The sequence below is a fragment of the Catharus ustulatus genome, chromosome 2 (genome assembly GCF_009819885.2).
Source record: "Catharus ustulatus isolate bCatUst1 chromosome 2, bCatUst1.pri.v2, whole genome shotgun sequence".
In the NCBI taxonomy this organism is placed as follows: domain Eukaryota; kingdom Metazoa; phylum Chordata; class Aves; order Passeriformes; family Turdidae; genus Catharus; species Catharus ustulatus.
In genome coordinates this window covers 19,345,618-19,359,189 of record NC_046222.1, presented here as the reverse complement: position 1 = coordinate 19,359,189, position 13,572 = coordinate 19,345,618, and positions in this window count along the sequence as shown.

The following is a 13,572-nucleotide window of genomic DNA, read 5'->3' as shown; positions in this document are numbered from 1 at the left end:
TTAGATAAAGCGAAAAAAGGACATTCTTCAGTAGTTTCTAGGCTTTTTATTTGTTCTGGGGATGTAAAACTACTCTTTTACTTTTCCTAGAGTTAATTTAGGAAGAAAGGGGAGATGTTTTCAGAGATACTTAAAAATAAGTGTTCCAGCAGAACCATGCAGTGCCTGGGGAAAACTGTTAATCCAGTAATAATATTAGAAAGAGCTGCAGAAAACAGAGGAAATGATGGTCATCCCTCTGCCCTCCTCGTGTCTGGCTGCTAGTGACACTGTGACACCAGGGACCAGGTTTTTCATGGAAACCTGGATGGCAGCAGGCAGAGGAGGGGGCGCACTCACTGATCCCTGACAGGAGAGGGAAGGACTGAGATGTGTGGGATACATGTGATAATGTGTCAGGTTTGAAAACTGGCCCTATAAAAGTAACCAGGAGAGTGTATAGAAATGTGTTCCACAGCTGAGACAGCAGGGAAATCCCAGCTGCAGATTAACCACTGCACCATCAGACCAGGATCTGGATGGATCACCCTTCACAGCAACAAATGTCTGTCACAAATGTGTCACAGCACATGCAGACCTTTATTTGTGGATATGATGGCAAAATTAAATCTTTATTTTTCTGGTTAGAAACAGAAGAAAAACACAGCATGTATTGATGGGCTGGATCTTTGTGTTAATCCTCCCACAAAGAGCGCAGAATTTAGTAAAGGATAGCATTGCCCTTATTGGGGTGTTTTTTTATAGAATTCTCTAGATCTGCCTGTTGCCCAGCTTCCCACTCACCTATGTAGAGCCACTGGAAGACTTTTACCTTTTGCCATCTATTAGATTTCAGGTGTCCAATCCATGGCATATATGAGCAATGAGCATTACTGAAGAGTGCTCTTTCAAGATAATCATGATGGTCAATAGTTACCAGCCTACAATCTATGCAGCTCCTTTTGTACACAATGCATTCTGAATAATAATCACATTTCAGAAACATGAAATCCATCTATGAAGCATTCTTAGATGAAAGCAAGAACAAAACCTGTTGCATAAGTCTATTTCTGTAAATGAACCACCTCCCTGATATTGTAGTTTCCCAAGTGGCTGTGATGGGGCTACTCAGTTTATTTTGCCGTATTCCATGTGCTGCCCAAAGACAGCAGTGACAGGTCAGACAGTGTAAAAGCCAGCTCAATTGCCCAGGAAAATAAGCAGTAGTCATGGATCTCAGCCAAAAGTGTAAAATGCAAGTGAGATTTTGGTGAAGTGTGGAGAAAATGAGCCAATCAGCCATTCTAACACCTCAGGCTGTTATCTGTTATCCTGTCTAAAAGCATGCAGAGAATGTATTTTCTACTCTGTCTCTCTCCACTTCTCATATGATAGCCTGGTGCATTCTTATTTCATAATTTTCAAAGAGAAGAAAGGCTAAAATCTGTTTTTTTAAAGTTGAGAATAGCACCAAGACCTTGTTTCATCTGGCTTTTCTACCTCCTTACCGAGGTCCATATTTACCTATCTGTAAATATGTTGTCCCAAACAAAATGTGATATGTTCTCAAATCATATGGTCAACAATACCAAAAATAGAGTAAGACTAAGGATAATATTGTTTTCCATGGATGTGATAGAGCTTAGTGAGCCATATTTATGATTAATAGAAGCATGATGTTTGCTTTGTTAGGCACAAAATGGAAGTATTCTGCACAAAACTTCACCAGGTTCTCAGCAGTAAATTCAAATACAGAGTTTGAAATTGGTACACCCTTTTCCTCATGCTGTGGCTCCTCAGTATGAAATGCCTAATACCAGAGTGGGACATCTGCAAAGCCAGCAGTTGAAGATGGATTTTGTACCAGCCAGAAGGCCAAGAACAAAGGTAGCTAATGTCTGCCCACACAGCATGCAGCTCTCTGAGGGTTTAACAGTGAGAAATGGGGGGGGAAAGAGACAGGCAAGAAGTCTTAGATTTCTCCAGATGTCACTGGGGGCTCTCAGTGCTCTAGGAAGCACCTCTGCCTGCTTAAGTCTACATGCAAGCTGCTGCAGTTGCAGCATGTATTGCCTGCATGGAGATGGCTGGTGGTCAGCTCTGCTTTTTAGAATGCAGATAGGCAAGGAAGAGTGCTGGTCATAGCACCATATTGTGTATAAAAGTACGGTTGCTTGCCAGATGGATGTTGCTGCCAAATGTCCAGATGTGAATCTTGGGTACATCAGTCTGTTCCATCAGATGTTTGCTGGTTAATTTAACCTGAACTAATTTGAAGTTAGTTGGTAACTTGCCAACACGAACATAAAAATACTGAAACTTTTTTTTTTTTGGCTGTGCCGTGATAGGGCTTCATTATGAGAGACAGCAATAGACAGCAAGTATTTTTCAACAGAGGAGAAGCTTTCCTCTACTGCTAAAGAGTTGACCTTTATATTTCTGTGCTGTTCAGTATATATCAGCCTACAAATTCCACACCACTCTGTTGCCATTTTTGTTATTAATAGTGTTTCTGTTCCCCTAGTCTTTCCCTTCTCCCAAGCAGCAGCTGGTTTGGAATCACCCTTTTTTAAATTTTGGTAGGAAGAGGTTGGTTAGCTGTCTCTAAACTGGTTTGTTCTTCAGGAGTGTCTGCTGCAGAGCTGCTCTGGGGAAATCAGTAGCAGCCCTAGGCCAAGGTCTAAATCTCTGCTCTCCTGAATCTATGCCTACACAAGTCAAAATGTTGCCCTCTTTTTCACCTGCTATTGTTTACTGACCATTTTAAAAAATATATTCCATCCCCCATGTCATTCTACCTGGTGCTTTGCTTGCTTCTGTTGTGGTTGTTGCTGTAGATCTGAGCTGTAAGTAGTAATTGAGGTTTTGGAATTTAAATCAGTGGCTGAGGGGTGCCATTCTCAACATTAGAATTCATGATCTCTCTGTTTTCATTATGTCTTACTTTCGCAAACAGCTTCTAGTTTAGATTGTCCACTTTTGACAAGATGGGATAGCAGCTGGAGGAAATTTTTTTTTTATCATGATTTTCAAAAGGAAAAAAGAAAAGGCTTTTTCCAGCCAATTTCTGGATCCTAAGAGGGCATCAATATTGTTCATCTTTATTTTAAAATGTCTAAGAGTTCTTCAAATTTTACACCTTGTCTAGAAGTGATGCTTCATGATTACAGATTACTTCAGACTTTCTGCTCCATGTTTTCCTTCTCATTTGCTGCAGGATTTCTGTGCCTCCCAAACTGGTCTGAAATCACGTGAGAAGTAGGTGCAAACAATTTCTGGGAAAACAATGGGCAATTCATGGGAGGAAGATTACGTATAGTCTTCAGGGCTGGGACTGGATATCTTGTAATAGTCAAAATTCAGAGAGATTATTTTGTACACTGCTGTGTATGAAACCAAGAGGGAACATCTTTGAGGGCTGACAGTGTAAGTTCTCTGAGACAGGCCAATTTCTTCCTCTGTCTTCTGTGACAAGTCTGCTTGTTTCAGCAGTGCATGCATAAAACCACATTTGTATAATTTGCAACATGTCCTTTTCAAGCACTTGCTAGCAAATAGTCTGTAATGTGCCTCATGCTGGTTTGTCTTTTAAAAATAAAATAAATGTTTTGAACAGATTTGATCCCATTCACTTAAATGTTTTGAGCAAAATGTTAGTGGGATATTTAGGACACAGATTTACTGTCTGTTCATGCTATCTGTAATGACCCAGTAGACCAGAACATCTTCAGAAGAGCTGTCACAATCTATCAAGTCAATGATCTGTGAAATATAAATTCACTGTGGAAGTTGTTATGGGCCATTAAGTAAATAATAATACCTATTTTATAAAGTCTATAATAACTTTATATTTATTATAGAAGATCAAATTTATATGATAAAATAAAAATCAGCCTGAGTCTCCAACTAAAACTTAAACTTCTCCAATATTGAAAAAACTGTCATTACATTTCATTTTGGCATACACATTCTCTTTATGGGCATCTAGTGTAAAATTGGTATAAAATGCCAAAATACCCAAACACTATAATTTTCATAGCATTTTCAGTCTAGTTTTGAGAGCAGGGTCCTTGTCTAAGCTGGCTTAGATAACTTTAAAATAGTCTTCAACAGAACTGAACAAGAAAGGTCCTGAAATGTGCACAAAATTACAAAATACAGCAATTAACAAAACTAATTGCTCTGAATTCTCTGAGTTCCCTGTAAGGCATTAATTTTGAGAGCTCCATTCCAGGAGCTGTATTGGAGCATTTTGAAATATTTAATGTGTTTTTCCCCCTGAGGTACAGTGCAGGACTCTGATCCCCATGCTTTATGAAGGAGAATCTGAATCACAGAAGCTAGAATCTATCTCTTCTAATAATAATCATACAGAAGTTAGGCACTGAGCCAAATATATTCTCTTTATGGGCTCTGAAGGAGATCAACATCCCCATTTGCAGGATTCAGCCTAATAGGGGTGTCTAAGCATATGTTTATGCTTCTCTTCAGAGCTGTGATTGGGTTGACAAAGTCTCTTGTCTCCAGTCTGTTCCTCCAGGCTGCCTTGCAGGTGAATTTCTTTCTACTCATGGCTGAGTTTCCTTGGCAAATTCAGTTGCTTTGCTCCATAAGGGCTCCAGTGTATGACCCAACACTAGCAAGGCTGAAATCCAGAGACCCTAAGATTACAAGTAAGCTCTTTAAACAAACGTTGCATTATGTAGAGGACTCAAGGTGTTTAGGGCCTGTTCTACCTTTATCTGCTGATAGATTTGGGTGACAAATGCCACTCGGTATTTATCAGAGGTAGCACAAGTCTTACAGCAAACAACTGAGGTGGCCATGTCAGCTGCATGATCTGCCTACAGAATTTAAACTTCATATTTTCAACAGTGGTCTGTTTTCTTTGGAACATTTTTCCTTTAGTGACTTCATAGAGCCCAAGTTCAAATCAAGTGTCAGAACCCTGTATGGGGGGTTCAGGAGAACAATCATCAGAGGATTGAATGAAGTTTGAAGCAGCCATAGGAAAAGGTAAGGGAAAAATACACCAAGTGATCAGTAACAAACAGAAAACTAGAATCAGCTGGTATTTGCATTGCAAGGTGATTGCAGGTGAATCAGTGGTTTTGTAACACTGCTGGGAGGGCTTAAATTTCTTTGGTATCAGAAGACTAAAAAGTGTTGCCAGTCTTTACAGCGGTGTAGGGGGCCTCTAAGCTTAATCATTTTCACAGACTAATTAGTGAAAACTGTAAATGATGCATTTAAACATGGAAAAACACGACCTACTTGAGGAGAATCATCATGACTGCTTTAAAGTTCAGCTTTATAAGCCTCTTGGCCGCCTTTGAAGGGACTACAAACACGCATAAGAATGAATTTATTAGTAAGCCTACTTAAATTTTAAGGGGCTTTTGACAAAGGCTTGTAAGAAGACCAGGCTGGCAATGGATAAGATAAATTATCATGGATAAATAATCAGTTAAAGATAGGAATGAAAACCAACAAAAAAGTCAGAGTTTTTGCATGGCTGGCTGTTGCATGTTGTGGCAATCATCATATTCTCAGAAGACAAAAACAGGGTGAGTGGTGGTGAGGATACAAAGTTTCATCAGGACAAGTGTAAACTGAAGAAAAGATGAAAGATTTTTCAAGACTGAAAGACTGGGCAATAAAATGGCAAATTAAATTCAGTATAAAATGTGAAAAGACATACTGGGAAAAGATATTGTGGGCTTGTGTAGGAAATGGTGGACTCTGAGATGACCATTAATATTCAGGACTGAAGTCTGGGGTTGTGATACCTGTAGAAATGAAGGTATTTTTCATGCTGTGTAAATATTTTGTTAGACAGTTACTTCTTTTTGTAGCTTTTTTGTAATGTATCAGATGGCACTGCCAGTTTGAAAAATAAATCATCACATCTTTCCATCCACAGTGGATAATTACCAGCATGCAAGTTGAATTCTGTTTAGAACATGACTGATTACAACTAAAATTGTATAGCATGACTCATCAGTTGGTAATTAGATCTCTCCTCTTACCGTACCTCAGTCATGTCACCATAATCTATAATGATAAAGGAAAGAATAACTGATTTCATGCTTTTGGCAAGGAGAAGCCACAGTTTTCTAATACAGTCACAATAAGGAAATTGATAGGCTTCTCTTGTATTGACTTGCATCGTTTTACACCTTTCATTCAGAGCATTTTCACTGTCCCTTAATTGATTTTTTTTACCTGATTTCCCCTTCAACTTCCTGTCTTGCATTCAGAATTCTCATCAGCAAGCAAAGACAAATGAGAATAAAGAAGAGGCCTATGGCTTCAATATGGACAGACTTACATGAAAAAATGCCAGAAAAGAAATAAACTGACAGAAACCACACATTATTAAAAGTAGTGCACTAAGAGGAACTACTACTGTAAACACTGTGTTGAAATAGGACTGGTAAATGTTAGGGGATCATGTGCTGTCTCGACAGAGTCTGGATCTAGAGTTTGACTAGCCAAAACTACAGATGAATTTAAATTTGGGGTTTGTATGGATCTGCATTTGTTTCCAAGAATTAGGATGAGTACTGTGGCTGCAATCTTCTAAACATTTTGCGTATTTAACTTAGTGGGTTCTTTTTATCTCATTAGCACAATTAAGCATTGCAAGTAATTAAAAGATGAATGTTGATTTGTGGACAAGTTTTTCATGTCATCCAATCTGTATTAGAAGCAGTGGAATAGCCAAATTATATTAGTATGTTGAAGTACTTAGGCAACACAAGCAATGAGAATTAAATAGATGAACACTTAACAACATCATCAGCTTTATAGCCTCTGCATGATGTAATCAATGTGCAAATATTTTACACTGCTGTAAGCAGGAAGAAAGATGACCATGGAGATCCCTTTTGATCCTGCTTTCCTATACTTAACTAAGAAATAAATTTAATCTAGTAGCATCAGTGTTAATCCTGAGACACATATTATTTGCTGTGGGTCTGCCTAAAGTTCTAACTCTAAGCACGTGTGACTGCCTGGGAGAAAGGAGCCTTTGTGCTTGTCCATACAGGTACCTGATCCAGTGGAAGATTGAAAGGAATATTAAGATTCTTTTGCATTTGACTTACAGCTCAAATGTAGAATTGGGGTTTTTGGAAGGATTAAAAGCTTGTTTTCATAACTAACCTTCAACTCTAATCCCAGTACAAACTTAAAAGATGTATCTACACATTAATAATACTTTAATCATTCCCAAATGCAAATCAAGATGCATAATTTTTCCGTAAATCAACACTGTTATACACTTTATGAAACTGTATGTTCAATGCTATCCTCTGGAAAAACTAATTAAAACTGTCAGTTCAGAAAGTTAACGAATCATAGTATTTCCCAGGTAACACTTAAAAAAAATATTTAGAAACTAAAACTAGTTCAACAAATACATTGAGAAAATCTACAGGTCAGAGTAAAGGTTATCCTGTAATGATGAAAAATGCATTCCTTTTATGTAAATGTGAATAATATATGAATAATGGATGTTTGTTATGTAGGCAATGTAAAATTTATTATGGCTTTTAATATTCACTGCTTGGGTTTTAAGTGCTTTGCTTTGTAAATGATGAAGTAGGTAAGTACATCTGTGTCGTTTAACATCCTGAGTATTTGGTGTTAGAACGAAGCTGTAGTTTGCAAAGTTTAGAACTATTTTAAGTTTCGATATGGTGGAAAATTAAATCTAGTGAGTTGTTTGAGATGCTTTGAAACTTTTATTAAAACCTCCCTAAAGATCCTGATAGTTGAAATAATTGAAAGGTAGCATGGATTCCACTAGCTAATGAATTCCTTTGTGTATGTAACACCTACCCAGAGGTGTGAAGAACAGTTTGTGTGTTTTCTGGGGTTCCTCCTGCTGGTTTAGTGCTTCAGGGCTGCTGCAAGCAGCATCCTCTCTTCCGAAAACCAGGCAAGGGCGAAGCATATTCTTCTCCCTGGGCTGGTAGTGTGTGTCATGTTGGGTATTACTTTAGGAAATTGAGACTTTCTCAAGAAGGCAATAGTTTAAAGGTTTACTGGCTTAAGATTTACCATCTTAGTGGTGAGGAGCAGGCAGGTAGTCCAAATCAGTCTTGTGAACACTGAATGAGGGGAAAAGCATATTCTCTGCTTTCTTCCTAGTAAAGAAAGGCTCTAGGGATATTCCTTTTTTTGTAACAACCTTCAAACAGGAATGAATGAATGAATGAATGAATGAATGAATGAATGAATGAATGAATGAATGAATGCATGCTTGTAGCTGCTCAAAAGGGAAAGTCACTGTCTCCCTGTGAACTTTCAAAAAACTGGTACAGCAACCCCTAACAACTGGGTGTGGAGTGACTCAGCTCATGCAATAACCCCCTTTCCCCTTCTTTTTATTTGGAATGGGAAAGGGATCACTTCCTTGTATAATATTTTATTTTATACATATACCTTTTGAAAACAACCTAGGTCTGTAATGGTTGTAAAGCAATGAAGCACCTTTCTCTAAACAGTTCATGTTTGACAGCTTTTGTCAGGCTGAAAAAAACTGCATTTTTTCTTCTGGTCTCATATTCACACTGCCAGATGGTACTAAAAAGGAAAAAGAGGAAATGAATCACTCTCTAATAATTTTCATTGTTAGTGCAGCCACTGCATATCTGCTTCATCTAGATTAATGTTCCCATGAGGCAACTGGCAATATCCAAGCTACTTTAGACTGATCTTCTCTTCAACCTCGTGTTTCCAATCTGGATTCCACAAAACTGCTTTGTCCAGAGGTCCATGTAGTTATGCAGCAAATAAAATCAATAGCTTAACATTTTCTACCTCACATTCCTCCCATGCAAGCCCCTATAAGAAATCTGACTTATTTAAGCACCTGACCCTTGGTAGAATCATGCTAGACTTGCTCTGGATTTAAGTGCTGTGAATTCTAAGGCAAGGAGTCATTTTTCATGCTCAGGCATGGATGGTAGGACACCAGCATCTGAACACCATCAATAAGATACTGAACAGTGCCTCTGTTTTTGGGAAGGTTGGCTACTGCTGCATGGTAAGAACTGTGTTTGATAGCTATCTCATATTATTTAGATTTCCAGTTAGAGTGATGATAAAACTTACTTTTATAAATTAAGGCCAAACAGCTGTCCCTTTGCAACGTCTTAATTTTCTTGCTGTTATTTTCTTCGTTGTAACTGTGGAAATATATGTTGATACTAGGTTCAAAATTAAAACAATAACAAGGTTCTTTTCCCCTAAGCAATGAAGCAATGAAAGTTACATTAAGAGGAATTGAATGGTCTGGTCTGTAGGCATTAACCTCCAGAAAGCATGTATCATAGCCACATGTAGCAACAACCAGAAAGCTGGAAATGGAATTCAAAATCAGTATGTGAGACTAATCCTGCTCCCCAGAACAAACTGGAAGGTGTCAGGCAGTTGAGCTGAAGCCTGCCTCAGAACAAAACAGAAATCTCCCGGAAAAATCCAGTCCATCCTAGTCCATAAATTGTTGCACGACCCTTGCATGATGAAGACTTAAATTCAGTATTTATTATGAGTTATTAATTAAGTTTCAAATTCTTGACATCAGATGCTCTCAGCCTAAAATGTAGTACTGGATTTGAGTTTTCCCTTCCTTAACAGTGCAGTCATTTGGGGAAGGAACATTTCTCAGTTTACTCTTTCTTGTGCTTCACATTTTACTGGGGTCTGGAAGTCTCAGTAAAGACTGATGCCAGAAAACAAACCATATGAAGTGGCAAGTGTTGCATCGTTGTGGGATTCCAGTTGTAGTTAACTGGTGTGTTCTTCTGTGGTTCCCACTTTAATGAGGTTGTGTGTTTTAAGCAGAAAGATAAAAAGATGGTATCCCCATTTCACAGGCATGGATTTCACACAGGTCAAAGAGCTGCCTCTGAAACTAGAGCTCTTAAGTCTAGTTGCTTCAAGATGATTCTTCCTACCCAAGTTTTTAGCCTCCTGTTACTGCCAGCAATTTCTCTGATGTCTTAGTTTCCTGCAGTTCCCTGCCTAACAAGGTCAGGCTCCTTTGGAAGCACATCAGGCAGAGGATGTTCAAATCCCTGCATGATCAAGTCTGCCTTCCCATTTCAGCTGAGGCAATTCTGAAACCATTGATTTGAACACTTCAGCGTGGTTATGTCTATAGGAAGAGGATGATCTGCAGTATTCAGTAACCTTCTTGACATTTTCTGACACTTGCTATTAAAGCATATTAGGCTAAATGTGCATATGTCTCATTTTTGAAACCCCTTCTCAAAGGTTCACTCAATAACAGTTTCTAACATATTGTACTCTTGTGTGCTGTTAATAGCTATAAATCTTTTAACAGCAGAACTGTCTGCTTTGGTGGTAGCCAGGGTATTTGATCAAAGTTTTCTACTGGTGCTAGCTAAAGCCACAGACCTCCATTAGTAGGCTAGGCACCAGCTTTCCTTTTTTTGCTCTTTATGGCCACATACAACGTCCTGTCTTAACCACTGCTCTGGACAAGAATGGTTGTGTTGACACTTTTGAAGTGGAGCTGAGCAACTTTCTTCATTGTGTTGTGGCTGTCCCTGGAGCAGTAGATAAGATGAGACTGAGAATTCTCTGCTATTGCTGTTATCTCCTCTTGCATCCCTGCTCTGTACTGGCAGTTGTCCAGTTGCATTTGCAAGACTGAATGCATCTTCTCTGGTGTCTTCTTAGACCACAGTGGCTCATGGCCCCAAGTCATGTCTTGTTAGCCAAAGCATGCTAAGAAGGATTGAGCCAGCTATATTTTTTAGCTGTTTGCAAATGTTCCCTGCTTTTTAGGGAGCTATTAAATGCCCCTTCCCCTCCCTCTCTATCCCTCTCCCACCACCTCCCCATATTTCTATTGGCTTTAGACACAAACCAACTTGATCTATTTGCAGTCAGCCACAGTGCACTAGTGTGTGGAAGTGACAAAAAATGCCTGGTGTGTTCTTTATAGTGTGTATTCTTCTTTGAAAAGGTGAATGCAAGGTAGTTTGAATATTGTATGAGATCAAGCACCAAATTTTGAAAAATAGATTTTTTTTTTCACTCTCCAGAACTCAAAGGGGAGACAGTTCAAAAAGCAAGTCTTACGTAAGGGTGGGAGAAGGAGTAAATTGGAAGAGGGCTTGAAATTCATATAATCAAAGAATGAAACACTTGAAATTAGCATCTTTTGCTTTTTTCCCTACACCTGATACACCTGATGAATTTCTCTTCTCAATGACAGTTTAAAGCTGCGGCTGCAAAAGCTGGAACAAGCAGCAGAGAGCAGTACTGAGCTACTTGTCTCTGATGGAAGTGTTTTCCCTGAGGGCAACTGGTATACAGGAGAAACAGAGGCACAAAATGCGATGCTAATGTCCCCTCTTCAGTTTATGAGCTGCTGTCTTCCTTTCTGATAACTGTGCATTACCCACGAGACAGAGAGCTGAGGCAATGGGACTGTTTGTCACTCCCATTGCACCTGGGATGAAACCAGGCTTTGTTTTTCATCAGACTATGCCTTGGAAAAAGCTTTCAGATCAGAGCAGAAAGGAGGTGAATAATAAATATCTAAAAGGGAATGGAATAGAGACCAAGATGGGGGAGTGACAAGAAGGTGTATTTTAATTGAAAGGTTAAATTGCCTCTTACAAAGCCATATTTTTTTGTCCATTTTAATGGAAAGTAATCAACAAACAGTCATTAAACTGATGAGGTTGCTTTCTTTAAGATCAAGGCATTTTTCAAGTGGAAGTGCTGAATGGTGTAATTTTTTTTAAAACAAGAGTTTTGTTTTTCATTAATGAAATAAAAATCCCCCGGGAAGGAGGCCATATAGGATGAATTATAAGTTCAGATTTCATAGGAATTATTTAGTGCTAACACATGCTTTGTGTTTCAGATGGAATAAAGAATCTCGTGAGATTTGGTTCCTGAGGAGTTTGACACCACTTCTGCTTTCTGGGGTGAGAAGAGAGCTGTTTGTCAGAAGTGCAACCAATTTTGGTTGTATTTATTTCTTACCTCCCTTCAGCATTTTGCCTCCCTGCCTTCTTTGTGTGCTGTATAGCACCTGCAGGTATAGAAAGAGGAAAATAAGATGTATTTTTCATGTCTATATTGCATTTGCTCTACAAATGAACTCTTTCCCATTAAGAATTATTTTTCATGATTCCTGTAATGTATACTCCTAAACTGGCTGGCGATCTTCCAGTGTCATCTCAGGTCCAGGCAGGTAGTGAGCCTGAGTTTATATTGATTGTATATGCTGGTTGTACACTCTTAGAGAAAAATCTTTCAGATACCCAATATCGTGTTAATGTTTTTAACTGTAGTGAAAGAGAAATCTGTGAACTCGTACCTTGTGAACTCCAACCTCATCTCTATCCTCTATCAGAATTTTTTTCTTTGTTTTTTGTCCTTCTCCCCCCAACACAAAAAAGTTAAGAAGCCAGGTGTGAATTTACCAGTCAGCTCTTTCTACACCAGTTTTTCTGGATGATATATTCTTTGCACTTCTGTGTATTAGAGGGGTAAAGGTGATACATTTTTAAGAGGTTTTATGTGATTTTAAATAGATTTTAAAGGCTTTTAAAACCTATGTTTTTAATAGATCCCATTGAAAGTGAATATATATAAAATTATCTTCCATGTTGTATTACAGATTTTTATAAGCTGCCATTTTACAAGTTATCAGTTTAATAACTAAACTTACACACATTGATACTCTTTAAGCCCAGGCAAGGGTGAAAGGCTAGCTACAGTAATCACCTCAGCCAAGGCCTTTGGACGTGTTTGGCATGTCAGTGTCTCTGCTTTTATTATGTACTAAAAGAATAGTTCAGCCTCCCTCCTTGAGGAAGTCGAGGGTGAAGTGAAAATTCTCCTGTCTGCAAGCTGCCCAGGAAACTGATTCGTAGAGGCTTGATGTCTCCCATTCAGCTACACAAATAGCATCCAAATGGCTCAGGTCTGCTTCTCTGCTATTCCATTAATACCACTCCAGAATCACATCTAGTCTGCAGCAGATGAGAAACCATTTTTTTTTCTTACATTAATTGCATTTTCCTCTCAGTCAGGCTGGTCATCCAGCCTGGCTGTTTGGTGACATCCTGGCTCTACAGTGTTTGAGGACTTAATCAGGTAGCATGTCTTAACCTTGTTTTATACTCTTGTTCTCTTTTTACACTCTGTAGTGCTAATCACTCACTAAATCTGACAACCAGGATCATCAGCATGAAACAAAGTGTGAGAATTTCTTTTCCATCCAGCAAACACGCAAAAATTTCAGAACAAGTTATATGAATTTAGCTCTGGCTTGAATTTGAACTAATATCTTTTCCTGTGCTATTTAATTTCAGAGTGGTTAAAGTGAATTTGCCTGGGATCCACAAACGAGAGCAACAGTCTCCTGCTCACTAAATGAACCCCTGACATTTATGAATTTATTACATTTATTACATTCATAAGGTGGAATTTTCTAAATGTAGGGGAAAGAGCTACAGAAGCTACTTGTACTGCTGTATCTGTTTGTATATATATATGCCAGTAAGACTTTACCTAGATACGTGTGTATCACCT